Below are 17,039 nucleotides of genomic sequence, written 5' to 3'. Positions count from 1 at the left end.
TTTTGGGTGATGGATAAATACTTTTCACTCATCTGAAAGGCTAAATTAAGGGATGTGTAGAAGTTAATTGCATTTGCTCAAAGGATGGTATTTTACAGTAAAATGAAATATTCTCTCTGAATTTAAAACCATGTGGCATAAATGAGACACAGATTTATCAATGGGAGCTCTCAGAGCCGTCTGTTGTATCAAGAGAAATGAATCTGTTCCATGTTTTCTCCATTAGGAGATTATAATTAGAAACAGCCTTATGAATAGCGTTTTTGTTTTTTTTTAGTTACTCTTAATTTTTTATTTGTTGCTCTGTGAAATTTTATTAATAATTCTGCAGGTTCTCTGATACCCTTAGGGAACAGACTGTGTAATTAAATTGCCTTTTCAGGCACTGGAGAGTGAGCAACTCCCTCCTCTGGGCTGCTGCAGGATGTAAATATCCTTATCTGTTTACAAGCTCTTCTCCTCTGGTCTGCAGCGAGCTCCTCGGAGCAGAGGCTACATTGTGTGCCCCTTCCAGCCGGCCTGGGCCCCGATTCTTGCCTGGCTGGATGGTCCGCGTGGTTCTGCCCGGCGTCTCGTTTCCGCCCACAGGATGGCAGCATTTAGTTAAGGCTCTAGCCCCACCAGGGGCCCCGGCTCTTTTTGGGAAATTGAAAGTACCTGATTTCTAACTGAAATAAATAAAGCACTTCCGGTCTCTTCTGGTCAAGGAACCCTCCATAAGATAACACGAAACATTATGTGCCTACTCCCCCTCCAGGGGCTTCGGGGAGACGAGCTCTTTGACGGATTTCCGTGTGGCAGCCCTAGGAAACATCCGGATTCGCTTCCCTGGGCTGCTGTAACAAATCATCACAAACGTGGCTGCTTAAAGCAAAATAAATTTATTCTCTCACGGTTCTGAAGGGCAGGAGTCCAAAATCGAGGGGGCTCTGAGGAAGAAGCTGTCCCATGCCTCTCTCTGGTGGCTGCCCGCAGACCTTGGTGTTCCTTGGCTCGTAGGTGTCTAACTCCAGTTTTTGCCTCCGTCTTCACATGGTCTTTGTTCTGTCTCATCCCATCCTGGGAAAAGTTATCTAGGTCTAGAGTTTGTGTTAGCTGAAACTGAGCAAGTAGGTTGAAATGCTAGCTCATGTCCCGAACCAATCATTAGGTGAAAAGAACTGGTGTTCTACAAAAGGGAGGGTGAAAGCAACACCGAGCACACGCCATATGCTATATGCTTTAAAGCAGGGCATCAGAATCACCTGGAGGGCTTCTTAAAACGGGAGGGTGAAAGCAACACCGAGCACACGCCATATGCTATATGCTTTAAAGCAGCGCATCAGAATCACCTGGAGGGCTTCTTAAAACACAGGTTGTTGAGCCTAACCCCCAGAGCTTCTGATTCAGTAAATCTGGGATGGAGACCAAGAATTTGCATTTTTACAAGTTCCCAGGTAATGCTGATGCTACTGGTCTGGGGTCCACACTTTGAGAAACACTGATTTGAACAATTACATTTAATATTCAGCAGCTCTTTGACATAGGTATTGTCTCCATTTTGCAGATTAGAAAACTGAGGTTCAGAAAGCTTAAAGACTTTGCCCAATGTAAATGAAGGTCTGGAATCTGAACCCTCTTTGATCTGACTCCAAATCCTTGCTCTGGCTACAGCACCATTCCATAAGAAAAAGGGAATGGCTCTGTACTTTTGAGGTTTCTCGGAATCATATAGCTCCAAAAAATTATGAAACAATGCCAACACCAGTGTAATGCTTTTAACTTTTTAAGAGTTGGCAATAACAATTAATCTTTGCAATTCCTCTGGTATGAAAGTAATGAAGCAAACTGCCAAACTGGAATAATCAGATGCACTTGTGTGCACTTGCGTCCAAGGGGACATGATTCTTTGCACTATTCATTTAAAATTAAAATGTCTTTGGAAACTAAATATTGATGTTATTGTTATTTCAATCACAAAACTCCAACTTTGAAATGGGAAAATGATGTGAAAATAAGGCAGGACTAAGTAATTATAAAATCCATGAATTTGTCTACGGAAGTAAATTAGGAAATCAAAGCTGGTGGGCTTTCTCTAGAAATGAATCAGCAAATTAATGGCTTGGCTGCCAGTCCCAGCAATCGTTGAGCCCTTGATATGTCAAGCTAAGATGTATTGAGAGTCCATTCTATATTATTACTCAGGCACAACTTTCTTCTAACACCTTCCCTCCCAAATTTTATATAAAAAATCAAACCTGATCTTTCAGAGGCAGGGATGGATTTTATTCTAAATATTTATGGAGAGGGAGTGGGACATGGAGGAAGAGGAGGGAAAAGAGAGATGACTTCTGCTGAAGCTGCAGCTTTTAGTAAGGCCGAAAAAGAACGGTCTCCTCTGGCCGGGCTACTGCTTGCCTCCTGTTTCCCCGCTGCATTCAGATCTCACCCGGCTGGTTCAAAAGGAACAGGCTTGCTCATGCTGGGCTTTAAAATGCAGCCAACTTATGGATCACACTCCCTTTATCCAGTGTATGGATGGATGAGTAGAAAAATGAGGACAAAAAAACTAAATGAAAAATAGGGTGGGAGGAAGGGGTGATTTGGGTGTTCTTCTTTACTTTTATTTCTTATTCTTAATTTCACTTTTTCTGGTACAAGGAAAATGTTCAAAAAATAGATTGGGGTGATGAATGCACAACTATATGATGTCACTGTGAACAACTGATTGTACACTTTGGATGATTGTATGGTACGTGAATATATCTCAAGAAAACTGAATTAAAAAAAATAAATGTCCAACAATTGGGAGATGGTTAAGTAAATTACAGTGCATCCACAAAATAAAATGTAAAACAACCTTTTTAAACTATAAATTCTAAGTTAACAAATTACATAGAAATTACCTTGATGTAATGTATACTGATAAAAGCTTATACCGAAAAACAAAAATATGAGAATAATTTGGGTACATATATGTATATATATATATATATGTCTGAGTGTAGTTATATATAAGCTTTAAGTTATATACAATAGTAAATCCGATACATATATGTTATATATGTACTTGATATAAAATGTGTATTTAATAGGAAACGCAAACAATTTTAAATGAAGTTTATTGCTAAGTTTTAGGAAAAAAAAATGCGGCCAAAGAGGCCTTCTTGGTGGTTGATAGAGGGACAGAAGTGGGTAAACTGGGGAGCCCTTACGTTTACAGAAGACACCAGCCATGCTGCCCACTTCCATCCCAGCTACCTAGGTCAGCCGTCTCTAAAGAGAAAATAGGTTATCGGAATTTGTTTGATTGGAACTTCCAGATCTGAGGGTTCTTGAATGTTTCCTTCTACCTCCTTCCTCAAAAGGGTTATATAACTAAGCATTTGGAAAAGAGAAATGTCTCCGCCTGGGGAATGGGGCGGGGGGGTGGTTCCCTGAGCAGCAGGGTCACCTGATGGAAGTGGGGAACACAGAGTGTGGAGCCCACTGTGTGCTAAAGGCTGGACCCTGAGGTGCATCACCCACCCTGCCACCCCAGCTCACCCCCACAGGGACAAGGTCAGGGCCTGAGTTTAGCCCCCTCACCCAATACACATCATACTTCCCAGGGGATGTGAGCTCACAGGGAAAAATAGAGACTTGTGAGGAACAAAATGCTATTAAAAAACCTGTAAACTGAAAAGCTTATACCAGACAAAACAGAAATAATGTTTGAAATAAAGAACTTAGTAGATGGGTTGACTGGCAGGATGGTATGAATGAGGAAAGAATTTGTAAGCTGGAAACCCAGCCAAGGAACTCTCCCACAGCAACAGGAAGGCAAAAAGAGAGGGAAATCTAAAATAAAAGTTAAGAAGCATGGAGGATAGAAGTAGTAGCATCCTTCTTATAGAAGTCCTAGAAGTAGAGAAAAAAATAAAAGGAGACAATCTTGGAAAAATATCTACAGAGAGTTTTCTAGAATTAAAAAAAAAATGATGAGACACAAGATAGGTAAAAATAAACCTGGGCACATAATGAAATTTAAGAGCATCAAAGACAGAGAAAATTCTAACAACTTCCAGCAAGAAAGAGTTGATAACCACAAAGGAAAAGATCCAGATCAAACACTAGCTCTGAAAAGACAATATAGTAATATTTTCAAAGTATTGAAGGAAAAAACTTTGAAACTAAAATTCTCTATTGAGCTAAGCTATCATATGGATTCAAGGGTTAAGTAAAAATATTCTTAACCATATCTGGCTTCAGAAAGTTTATACCAGCCAAATATATTTTTTTTTTTTGAAAACACTATTGGAGGAAGTAAATGGCAAAAAGAAAAATAAATCCAAGAGGATGCTATAAGATTTTTGGGAAGTAATGGTGAATAAATAACTTAGTAAAGTTTATTGCCCATTAAGCAAAGACCAAAAAGTAAGAGCAAAAATAAAACAAAACAAAAATAACTTCCTCCCAAATCTCTAATGATACTCATTTGGAGGGAAAATACTGATGTTGATAAATTTCAGACATTAAATTAGCATAATTAGAGGGAAACAGACATAAGTACAGGCCTTAAGAATAAAACTAGGACATACAACTTTCAAGGCAACAAAAGAAAAAATTCATTTTTCAAATGGAATACAGGTAAGGAGGAGAAAAGAAAGGAAAAAAGTTTGATAAATAGAAAATAGGAAAATGCTGGAAGATAAGTCTTACTATAACAGGAACTCTAATAAATATAAATGGTTTAAACTCTGAGCATATCTGAGGGGCTGAGGGGCGAGTGGGGGGGAGAGACTTTGGCTCTCAGACTGGATTAAAAAACTAAGCTAAGGTTTCTCTGACCCATTCTTGAGTCTTCCTGTCAGAATCAGAGGTGGAGTTTGCAAGGTCTGCTTGTGGTATCTCTGCCAAATGCAGTCACCCACAGGGGTCTCCAGATCCCTAAAGGCCCTTGAAGGTAGCAATAAAGAGTCTTTGGGCTTCTTTCAATATTTTAAAAGCCTAACAGAATTCATATCTGGAATAAGGCTCTCCAGATTCCAAAAGTGTTGCATTGTATTAACAAAACAATTCAACCAACATTTGGACTCTTTAGTATGAACTGATACTCTACTAGAGACTATAGACACAATCCCAACTTTCAAGGCCCTTGCAATCAAATTTGTGGGAGAGACATATAAATAACAACTGCAATTCAGTGTGATAAGGTCTGTGACAGAGGGAAGCATAGAGACACATGAACACAGGGAAGGGGAACTTAACCCAATGATGTGTGTGGGATGGGATTTGGGGGAGGAGGGTAACTGCAAGAAAGAAATCAGGACAAGCTTCCTGGAGGATCTAAGTCTTGAAAGGCAAGTAGGATTTAGGCAGGGAAAAAAAAAAAAAAACAGGTGGAGGGAGGCAGTGGAGGTATTAGTTCTCTGATTTTTGCCTGAAATTATATGCATTCATCATATTAATATTGCTTAGCTCAGGCTAGTCAGAAATCTGATCCTTATTAAAAAAAAAAAAACAGGTTGGGGGGAGGTGGTGGGTTGGGAGGAATTGAACAATTACTTAATAAGAGCAGTTTAGTAGAAGAAAGCATTTGAGGTGGGGAATCCTTGGGGAGAAGCTCCCCTGAAGGTTCTTGGTGGTCTGGAGGCTGGGAACCACAGCTTTCTCCACTCTGATAGTGGGGTGCAGTCTTGGCTTCTGGTGCTTCACTAGCAACTGAGCTCCAACAGTTCCCTGCAGGACAGTGGGGTTGCTGGGGTGGGGTTAGGGCAGTTCTCCTGGGCTCTGTTTCCAGGTCCAGGTGGAGGTCACGATTTTTTCGGTTTGCTAAAGCTGTCAGAATGCAATATACCAGAAATGGGTTGGCTTTTAACAACGGAGATTTATTAAGTTACAAGTCACAATTCTAAGGCCATGAAAATGTCCAAATTAAGGCATCAACAAGAGGATACCTTCTTTGAAGAAAGGCTGTGGCATCCGGGATTCCCCTGTCACATGGGAAGGCGCATGGAGATGTCTGTTTGTCCTTCTCTCCTGGGTTCTGGTTTCAGTAGCTCTCCCTTTCAGCTCCTGTGGGTCCTTCTTGCCTCTCTGGACATTTCTCATCCTTTTGTCCTTTCTCTCTGTCTCTGCCCTTTATCCTTTCATAAAGGCTCCAGTAAAGGATTAAGGCCCACCTTGAATTGGGTGGGTCACATCCTAATTGAAACAACCTAACCAAAGCTCTTAACCATGATAGGTCTATACCCACAAGAATGGATTAAAAGAACATGGCATTTTCTGGGGTACATAACAGTTCCAAAGCAGCACACCACTGCTCTCCCAGCCAGCGGGAGCTGCAGTCACATGACTTTCATCTGCCAGAGAATGATTCTTTTTCATTAAGTTCAGTTTCTTGCTGATGCTGCTACCTTGGCCACCTACTTCTCCAGGCCACCCTGGGTGAGTGAAGTTCCCCAAACTCAACCACATGCCTCCTCCATTTGACACATGTGCCACCCCCCTCCTTTAAACACATATTCTTCAATCCTTCCCAAAGATAGACTCCATGAATATCTGGTGGATACATTATAAATGTTTGCATTTTTATTAATTAGGGAGCATCAGTCAATAGGAATTTCAGTCTTTCACCCCTTCTCTCAAGGAGGTAAATTTTGGGTGATAACAACATCAGTGATGAAACTGTTAATTGATTTATATACTAGTTATTTTCATAGATGATTTGGAAGTAGTTTACCAGATTAAAACACAGATGAAATAGAATATATAAAATAAAGGTAAGAAAAGAAATCAAGCAGTTCACTAGCCACAACCATTCCCTGCTTCTATTATCTTTAAAATGGGGATATTAATATACCTCTCACATTCCAATGGGGATTCCAAATAGGGTATGAAGGAGATAATGTTTGTAAAGATTTCTCTAAAGGATGATGTATGGTACAATTAGAGGTTTCAAGAATGGCTCAAGGACGCTTGCACCATCTTTGCTTTATGGACCTCCCTCCTGCTCTCTCTCATCCTTCCTTTTCTTCTTTATTACTTCATATTTCAACCAACATTTATTGAGGGTCTACTAGATGCCAATTATTTTGCTAGGTGTTGGGAATACAAAGATGCCCAAGACATGGATCCTGTCTACAAGAAACTTGACATTCAATGTCAAGTGATCCACCCAAAAGGTGATTCACCCACCACAAACATAAAGCACAGTGCAGTTTACTAGAACGAACATAGATTCTGAGGCCAGGGGTGAGTCCTGTTTTACTTAGTCTTTCTGAGCCTCAGATTCTTCATTGGAAAACACAGCAGGGTTATTGTGAAGATTATTTGAAGTGTGTGTTAGCGAGGCACAATCATACTTTACATTTATTGGGCACTTACACTGTGCCAGGCACTTTTCATTTAAAACTCAGACCGACCCTAATGAGTTATACACTATTTTCATCATCATCCCTATTTTATAGAGGCACAGAAAAGTTGAGTGACTTGCCCAAGGTCAGACTGCCAGTTGAGCACCGGAGCGGGCTTCAAACTCAGTGTTTGGCTCCAGAGCCCACGTTCTCAGCTGCTAGCGCCGCCCCCCGTAGCTTCTCAGCGCTGGCTGCGCATTGAAATCAACAGTGAAGCTTTGGAAAAAGATAAGTGCTTCCTTCCCACCCTGGGTGATTCTGATTCAGTTAGGTCTGGGATGAGGCCCAGGAATATGCATTTTTAGAAAGCGCCCTAGGTGAACCAATGGGCTTTTAAAATAAATGGTAGCTTTTATCACCAGAATGAAGAAAATGGATAGGGTTTTAGAGAAGTGGGTCTTGAAGGAGGTGGTAGTTTTCCAAGCAAAAAATGTATAAGGGAAGTCCAGGCGTGGGGGCGGGGGGACGACATGTGGAAATACATAGGGAATGAAAGTATTGGAAACCCAGTTGTATATGTGTGCGAGTGTGTGTGTGCATGAGACAGCAGACCTGGAGAGGGAGGGAGGGGTGAGGAAAGGAGGGAAGTAGGTAGAGAGGGGAGGAGGCTGAGAAGATGGGTTGGGGCCACCCTGTGACAGGATTAGAGATCATGCAAAGGAATGTGGATTTTATGTTACAGACAGCGAGAGCCTCTGAAGGAATTTTATGATGGGGAGAACATAATTTGAGTTCTAGATAGTCTTTATTTAAAAGCTCATCTGTTTGATTCTGAGAATTTTGACATGTTGAAGGAAAATGAGCATCACCAAGAAAAGGAAGATCACGATTTATAATTGATTTAGCCAGAAGCATCATAACGCTTTTGGTGAGAGAAGAGAGTAGACTGTTGAAAATTGAATGCACTGTGAAGTAGCTATTATTGCACCGACTTACCTCATTTGAGGAGAAAAAGGAGGAAGAAAGAGTATCTTCCCGTTGCAGGATATGGTGGTTGGGGGAGATGAGTCTTTGTGCCTGGCCTTAGCTGGTGGGAGGAGGCAGAGGGACCCTCACTAGCAGGTCTGCGGGAGACAGCTCGGAGCTGCAGGGGGGAGTGGGCCGCCTGCCCGTCTGCGGACTGGAGCGCGCAGCCGCCGGGCCCTGGTGCGGTGGCGGTGGGAAGCAGCGGGGACAGGCCACCGGGCATCCTCCTCCCCAGAACGAGGGGCTGCTGCCTCCCCAGGGCCTCACGGTTTTCCCGAGTGTTCCGTGCTTCCCTTCGGAATGCGCTTTTTAAAGAAATGCAGATCTCTGTAAAATCAGATTGCGAGGAAATATTTGTCAGTTCTAACGACTTCTTGATGATTGGGAGGGTTGTCAAGATGGTGCTTTTGAGGCAGTAAAGTCTCTTTTTAATCACCGTGCCGCAGACTCCCGGGGTGTCCCAGGAGCCGCGTTCTTGATTTGCAGCCCTTGGGACGCTGTGTTGGGATTTCCAGCCCTCTTTATTTTATGCTGATAGAATTGGGTGAATCAAGGCATGGCAGTGACTAGAAAGCTTGATCCTTAGATGAAAAGAAGCCACGGTTGAGTAATTCAGCTCCCTCCGGGAAAAACACAAAGCTTTGGAAATAAGCAACACCACACAAGCAGTTCAAGACTCAGCTAACCACGTGCCTATGGGAGGTGATTTCACACATGTTATCTCATTTAGTTTTCACAGCAACCCTTTGACTGTAATACGGGAATTCCCATATTACAGATGGGGAAACTGCAACTCAGAGTTTATGTGACCTTTTCAGAGACGCTTACTCAGCTAGTAAGTACTGTGCTAGTTTGGATATAATATGTCCCCCAGAAAAGTCATGTTCTTTAGTGCAGACTGTTGATTAGGGTGGAATCTCTGACTGAATTATTTCCACGGAGGTGTGGACCCCACCCATCCAGGGTGGGTCATGATTAGTTCACTGGACTACTTAAGAGAGCTCCGAGTCGATGCTGACGCTGACCCTTAGAGATGCTTGGAGATGCAGGCAGAAGGACATTTGGAGATGCTAAGCTAAGAGAAGAAGCCCAGAGTTTGCCCCGGAGAAGGTAAGCGAGGACCCCCAGATGCTTAGAAAGACACGCCCTGGGAGAAAGAAGCAAGGACGCACAGGAGCTGAGAGAGAGGAGTGAAGACAGAACCCCAGAGACATTTTGGAGAAAGACACTGAAACCAGAACCCAGGAGCAAAGGACCAGCAGACGCCAGCCACATGCCGTCCCAGCTAACAGAGGTGTTCCGGACACCACTGGCCTTTCCTCAGTGAAGGTATCCTCTTGTTGATACCTAAGTTTGGACACTTCTATGGCCTTTAAGCTGTAAATCTGTAACCTAATAAACCCCCTTTATGAAAGCCAATCCATTTCTGGTGTTTTGCATAATGGCAGTTCTAGCAAGCTGGAACAGTACCTCAGTCAGGTTAAGAACCCACTTCTAACTGACTCTAAATACAGGTCTTGGGCATTTATTTGGTTGTTCTTGATTAAACAGGACATTCTTAGCAAGCTCTTTTTCCCCCTGATGGAAACTTGCAAGGACTGCTCTCTTCTTTTTGCCTCAGTTTTCAATTTGAAGTTCTCTGGAGATAAAAACTCTGCTTCTAACTGAAGATATATGGATGTTTTTATGGGTGTCTCTTTGTTTTCCAAAGTCTGCCACAGAATTGAAGTCCTCTGAAGGGGTATCTTCAGCTTTGCCCTGCTTTCCTGGATGTCGGAGTATTTCTCCTACTTACCTTAGATGTTACTGCTGTTCTTTATGCTAACCAGCTGCACCGGACCAGAGGAAAAACCTTGCATTTAGGGGTGGGGGTGGTGCTGCTTTATTAAGAACTTTTCAAACTATAAAATACAGAATGCAGACCAAAGAGGGTATAAATACATCTTTGTATAGTTTAAAGAAGAATAATAAAATCTGTGTATTCTCCATCCAGCTTGAGATCTAGAACATTGTCAGGAGCCTAGAATTCTTTTGGTGTCCCTCCCCACCCCCCACCCCTACCCCCACCCCAGAGGGAAACACAGCACACCAAGTTGTGTGTCTTTATGCAATATATTATTTAGTTGTGCCTACTTTGAACATCCTATAACTGGAAATATACAGTATGTATTCTTCTTAGCTTGCTTCTTCCCTCAACATGATGTGACTAAGATTCGTGCACGCTGATGCACACAGCTGTAGTTCATTAATTTCATTTTCATTGCTGCATAAGCATAAGATTCTATTGAGTGACTATCCATAATTTTATTTACCCACTATAATCTTGACTTGGGTTAGTTCATTCTAGTTTTTGTTGTTGTTGTTGCTTTTATGAACAATACTGGGTACAATATATATGCATACAATATTGGGTATGCATATATACAACTTTTATAAATAATGCCAAATCATCTTCCAAAGTGGTTGTACCAATTTGTACTTCCACTAGCAATGGGTGAGAGTTCCAGTTGCTCCACAGATTCACAATGCTCAGGATTATCTGACTTTCAATTATTTGTTAAAACACTTCAGTGGTAAAGTGGTATCTTGTGATTTTTATTTTGCGTTTTCTTGATGGCTAATGAAATTGACCTCTTTTCATATGTTTATGGGTCATCTGTGATTCCTTTTCTGTGAAATTCCTGTTCCTTTCTTTTATTTGTTTTTTCCCATGGGGTTGCCTGACTTTGTAGATTTTGTGTTGTAAACATCTCCCAACTTTTGGCCTGTTTTCTCATTTTATTTTTTTTTCATGGACTAATATAGACAAATTTGGCAATTATTCCTCCTATAGCTTAAGCTTTTGGAGTCATGTTTGAGAAATCTTTTTGATTGTCCCATGAAACATCACAATTTTCCTTTACATTTAGCTTTTTTAATCCAGCCACAATTAATTTTTGTGTTTGAATTTAGATAACCATTGTTCCAACACCATTTACTGAACAGCCCATTTTTTCCAACTGATTTGCAAGGCCAGTTCTATAAAAATCAAGTTTTAATAAATTTATGTCTATCATCTCCTCATTATGTTTCATTTTTTAATTTGTTTACCTTTCCTGCACAAAGACCACCTTACCTTAATTACTAGAGCTTTATGATGAGCATTCTTGATGTATGCAAGAAGAAAAGTCCTTCCACCTTGCTCTTTCAAAAACGTCAAGGCCTCTTATGTTTTTGTATAAATTTTATAGTCAGCTTGTAATGTTCCCCCAAAAAATCTGTTGGGGTTTTGATTGGCATTGCATTAACTTTATAGGTTAATTTAGAGAGAATAAGCATCTCTACAATGGTGAACATGGAAATTTTTCCATTTATTAAATTTTCCTTATTGTCCTTCAACATTTCATAATTTTCTCTGTAAACCTCTAAGACAACTTCTTAAGTTTATTCCTAGGTATTTAATAATTTTTGGATGCTATTATAAAATTTTTTAATATAAAATCATTTTCTAGCTTCTTATTGGTAGGGTGTAGAAATGTAATTAATTTTTCTATATTGAATTTATATCCATGCTAACTCTTCCATTAATTTTAAGAACTTATCTTTAGGTGCTTTGGGGTAGACAATTAGACAGTCTTATCAGCTGCAAATAATGGCAGGTTTTTCTTCCTTTCTAATCCTTTTGCCTCTTATTTGTTTTTCTAGCCAGATTGCACTGCCAAGATCTCCACCGCCAAGGTGGCAATAGCGGGCAATAGCAGGCATCTTGATTTCACTGTTAAGTATGTGACCATAAGAATGATGCCTGTAATTCCCTCTTACTGCTTAGCACATCCACAAATTTAGCTAGCTTTATTTAACAACACATTTATTATTTCACAGACTTCTGTGGGTCAGGAGTCTGGGCACATCTTAGTTGGGTCTCTGCTTCATCATCTTACGAGGATGCAATCAAGCTGTTGGCCAGGCTGGGTTCTCATCTGGAGGCTCCCTAGGGAAGAATCTTTTTCCAAGCTCATTCAAGTTGTTGGCAGAATTCATTTCCTTGCGGCTCTGTCACTGAGAGCCTCAGCTTCTTCCTTTCTGCCTGCTGCCCTCAGCTCCTAGAGGCTGCTGCAGTTCCTTGCCATGTGACCCTATTGATAAGCACAACTTGGCTGTTGGCTTCCTCAAAGTCAGCAGGAGAATCTCTCCAGTCTGCTAAGATAGAGTCTATGGATTACATACCCCAAATTCAAACATGCTCTGGGTCTGAATCCACATTCCTGTGGGTGTGAACCCACTGTTGTCTTTAGTTAAGGTATGGCCTGACTGAACGTGGTTGGGTCTTAAACCAGATTACTAGAGTCCTTGATAAGCAGAAGAAATTTAGACACAGAGAAAGCCTTGGGTAGGAGCTGGAGGCCAGAAGCCACTGGAATCCGGAAGAGAAAGGAGAGAACATCGCCACGTGATGGAAAAACCAAGGAACCCAAGGATTGCCAGGCAGCTAGAACGTGACCTACTCCAGAAACCGTGAGACAATAAATGCCTGTCATTTAATACCACACCCATTATGTGGTATTTGTCACAGTAGCCTGGAAACTAAGGTAGAAGCTTAGTTAATAAAACATAATCATGGGAATGACATCCCATCACCTCTGCCATATTCTTTTGGCTAGAAGCAGGTCCTATACGTCCTGCCCACAGGGAAGTTAGATGATGCATGAGTGTGTGTGACGCACTGAGGGCTGCGTTAGGGTGTGCTCACCACACCTACTATGTCTAGTTTGCTCAGAGGTTTTTTTAAAAATTAACTGTTGAATTTAATCGATTTTTTAAAACTCTATTACCATTAAATGATTTTGCCCTTTGAGCTGCTAATGTGATTAATCAAATAATATTAAACAAACCTTGTATTCTTTGGGATAAATCTAATTTAATTATGATGTATTTTTCCATCTATTTCTAGATTTGGTTTAATAATAGTATAGTAAGGATTTTTTTTTTTTTCATTTATAGTCATGAGTAAGATTGGCCTATAATTTTCCTTTTTCTTATCATCCTTATCAGGTTCATTTATTTATTTTAAATGATTTTATGAATATTCAGTTTTTTTAAAATGTTTAAAAGATATTTGAAAATTCTGTTTTCTATTTCTTCTTAAGTCAGTTTTGGTAAGTAATCTCTTTCTAGGAATCTATCTTCTTCATTTCTTTCCAGATATCCTCTTATTATCATCTTATTGTTTGTACTATAATTCGTAACATTGTTGTTTGTTTTCTGTCTTTCTCTCCTTGTTAAATCTTGCTAGAGGTTTATCAATTTCATTAGTGTTTTCAAAGGACCAACTTTTGGTTTAAAAAAAGTGTATGCTTATTTTCTAGTTAATTAATTTCTGCTCTTATTTTTAATTATCCATTCTGGGTTTTTTTTGTGTGTGTGTGATTATTTTGTTATTCTTTTTAATTTCTTAAAATGGCTATTTGGCTCATTAGTTTTCAGACATTTCTTTTTTAATATAAGCATTTAAGTCGGTAAATAGGTGTGTAGTGCTTTATAGCTGCATTCAACTCATTTTGAAATGTAGTATTTTCATCAATGTTGTGTTTTACATATTTTAAATTTTCCATTATGATTTTTCTTTGATTCATCAATTATTTATAAGTATGTTTCTTAATTTCTGAGGTTTTTTTGTTATGATTTTTTTCTTCTTAGAATTGGAGATGTTTTATTGACATTTCAAAATACATATGTGTGTATATAAATACATATACACATCTTTAAGGAGTATTACTTCAATGATAGAATATTATCAAATGTTCTATTTCATATTTTCTTCCTCCTTTAGATTTTTTTTTTAAATTCAGTTTTATTGGGATATATTCACATACCATACAATCATCCATGGTGTACAATCAGCTGTTCACAGCACCATCATTTGGCTGTGTATTCATCATCCCAATCTATTTTTTGAACATTTTCCTTACACCAGAAAGAATAAAAATAAGAATAAAAAATAAAAGTAAAAAAGAACACCCAAATCATCCCCCCATCCCACCCTATTTTTCATTTAGTTTTTGTCCCCATTTTTCTACTCATCCATCCATACACTGGATAAAGGGAGTGTGATCCACAAGGTTTTTACAATCACACTGTCATGTTATAATTTCTTAGACTGAGATTTAGTATTTATGAGAGAATGATGTTTGATAATATTCCTTTAAAATTTGTTGAGATTTGCTTTATGGCCCATGGTTGATTTTCATGAATGTTCTATGTACTAGGATAAAGTACATATTATAGATTTTGTGATTGTTAATTGTGTCATTCAAATTTTCCATACCCTTTAGACATTTTGTCTGTTTGATCTACTATTCACTAAGAGACATGTGTTAAAATTTCCTACTCTGATTTTGTGTTTCTCTGTGTTTCATTGCAGTTCTATAAATTTTTGCTTTCTATAGATTGAAGCCATATTATTGAATGTATATTAATTTAGAATTGTTATATTTTCTTGACAGTGTCAGTGCTTTTTACAGTAGGGTCTTTTTTTCCCCTGATATTTACATAGCTACTCCCACTTTCTTTTGGTTAGACTATGCTTGCTGTATCTTTTACAAATTTTTACTTTCAATGTTTATTTATTCTCATTTTTAGATGTGCTTCGTAAATAGCATTTATTTAGGTAATGTAAAACTCTTTTTTTTTCCTTTGGCCTGGGACATTTAGTCCATTTACTTTCATCATGATTATGGATATATTTATAACATTTTGTTTTGCCCTTTCAATTTGTTCCATATTTTGTGTTTTTTCCCCTTATTTCTTATCTTCTTTTGGATTATTTTTTCCCATTTAAGAACATTTACTAGTTTGAAATTATAGACATAATTTCAATTCTACTATTGATTACTTTAAAATTTCAATTTTCAAATTCTTAAATTAATCAACATTTACCTTCCTTCCAAACAATACCAAAATCTTGGATTACTTTTATTCCAGTTGTCATCCCCTCTTAACTGATAGCTAATTTTCTGCTTTAGTCTCTTCGTTTCAAAAAACCAAATTGGTTTATTTAACAGACTCTCATTCTGTGACTCTTTCTTCCTCCATCACCCTTCTAATATGGTAGTCAGCATACACTCTAGAGTCAATTTTGACGTCCCAATTTAAACATTTTTATATTTTAAGCTTTTCAAAAGTCACAACCACAGAATAGGCATTTCTCTTTAATTCTAATTTTGGTTACTCCTTTGAGAAACTAGACATGCTACAGAGGGTTGGTTCTTCACCACTAGGACAGTTTATGTCCTAGGACAGTTTATGAATCCTCCAAATGGATTCAATAATAAATCAAAGTTACTGGCTCAGGTAATCAGAAGATCCAGTAGCTCAAAGGATATTCCCAAAGTCCTCATTTCTCTCCTCTCCCCTCTGCTGTGTGAGGTTTTGGGTTCATCCATATGTTCTACATGGTGGCCCACTGTAACTCCCCTTCCCCTCATGAAACAAAATGGCTGCAGCAGCTCCTGACCAACTCCTTACGTCACACCTTCCCGGGGTAAAGGGTCTTTTCTGATAGCTCTTGCTCAAGTCTTGAGCTCGGGGATTAATTTGTTCCCACTGGCCTGTTTCAGGCCATGTGCCCATCCCTTGGTTAGAGTAATGAGGTACTCTGACTGGCTTAAGCCTACCATGGCTCACAATTGGTCTAGAAGTGGAGCTAATCCTACCTGAATGCATAGTGGAAATGGGGGAGGGGTAATTCACCGAAGAAAAATTGGTGTACTGTTAGCCAGAGAATGGCTGCTGTGGAGAAATTGAATAAATATCCTCTATGGCTTTCTCTCACCATATTCCAAAGAGAAAACAGGCTGTCCATTCCTCTTGCTGATGTTCTGACAATGCTAGTTGATCATTTTCTCATCTGAACCCAAACCAAATAGATCCTAGGAATGGTTCCCAAATTTATTTAAGTAAACACTGCATTGTCATTCTTAGAAAAATTCTCTAGGAAATCCTAAGAACAAATTTTTTAGGATTCCTAAATTCTAAAGTTCAGGCTGAGCTATGTATCAATCTTCTCATTCCAAGAGGTGGGAGGTAAAGAGGGTGTTCAAAGAAAGGGCAATTGAATCAGAGCTTACAGGTGCTTACAGAAGACCTGACATTTCCCTTGATGAGTGACTGGGGTGTGGGTGCCCACTGCAGTATATATTCTTTCTTGAGAAATACTTGATTGCTTTTAAAGTGATACCCCGGGATTTGAAAGTAGGAGGCAGAACAGATTTGGAAAGAAGTTTCACCTAAGTAAAGAAGAAATCACTCATAGGTTGCGGTAACATGTTGCATACATGTTTACCACCTCTGGTTTTCCAAGGAACAAGATTGCATTTTAAGAGTTGTTACTAGGTGAGACTTGTCTTTGGAAAAAAAGAAGATAAATTTCAAATTCATGCTACAAAAAAGATTAAAGTAATTTTGGCTAATGGTCATGTACTGTTTGCAGTGGAGGCTGAAATAAAGATTAATAACCTTGATTTCCATTAGCATAATCCACAGTAATGCTGGATATAAATTAACATCATTTTAATAATCTGATTTAATGTTTCCTAACCAGTGGGGGTTCTTGCAGATTTGCAAGTATTAGTTCTAAATTTTTTAAACCGAAGTCAGGTAACTTTGAAAATGATAAACATCTCTGGAATGTAAAATTCATGATGAATTAATATAACCAGT

This window comes from Choloepus didactylus, chromosome 2, assembly GCF_015220235.1.
Source record: "Choloepus didactylus isolate mChoDid1 chromosome 2, mChoDid1.pri, whole genome shotgun sequence".
In the NCBI taxonomy this organism is placed as follows: Eukaryota; Metazoa; Chordata; class Mammalia; order Pilosa; family Megalonychidae; genus Choloepus; species Choloepus didactylus.
This window is presented reverse-complemented; position numbering follows the sequence as displayed.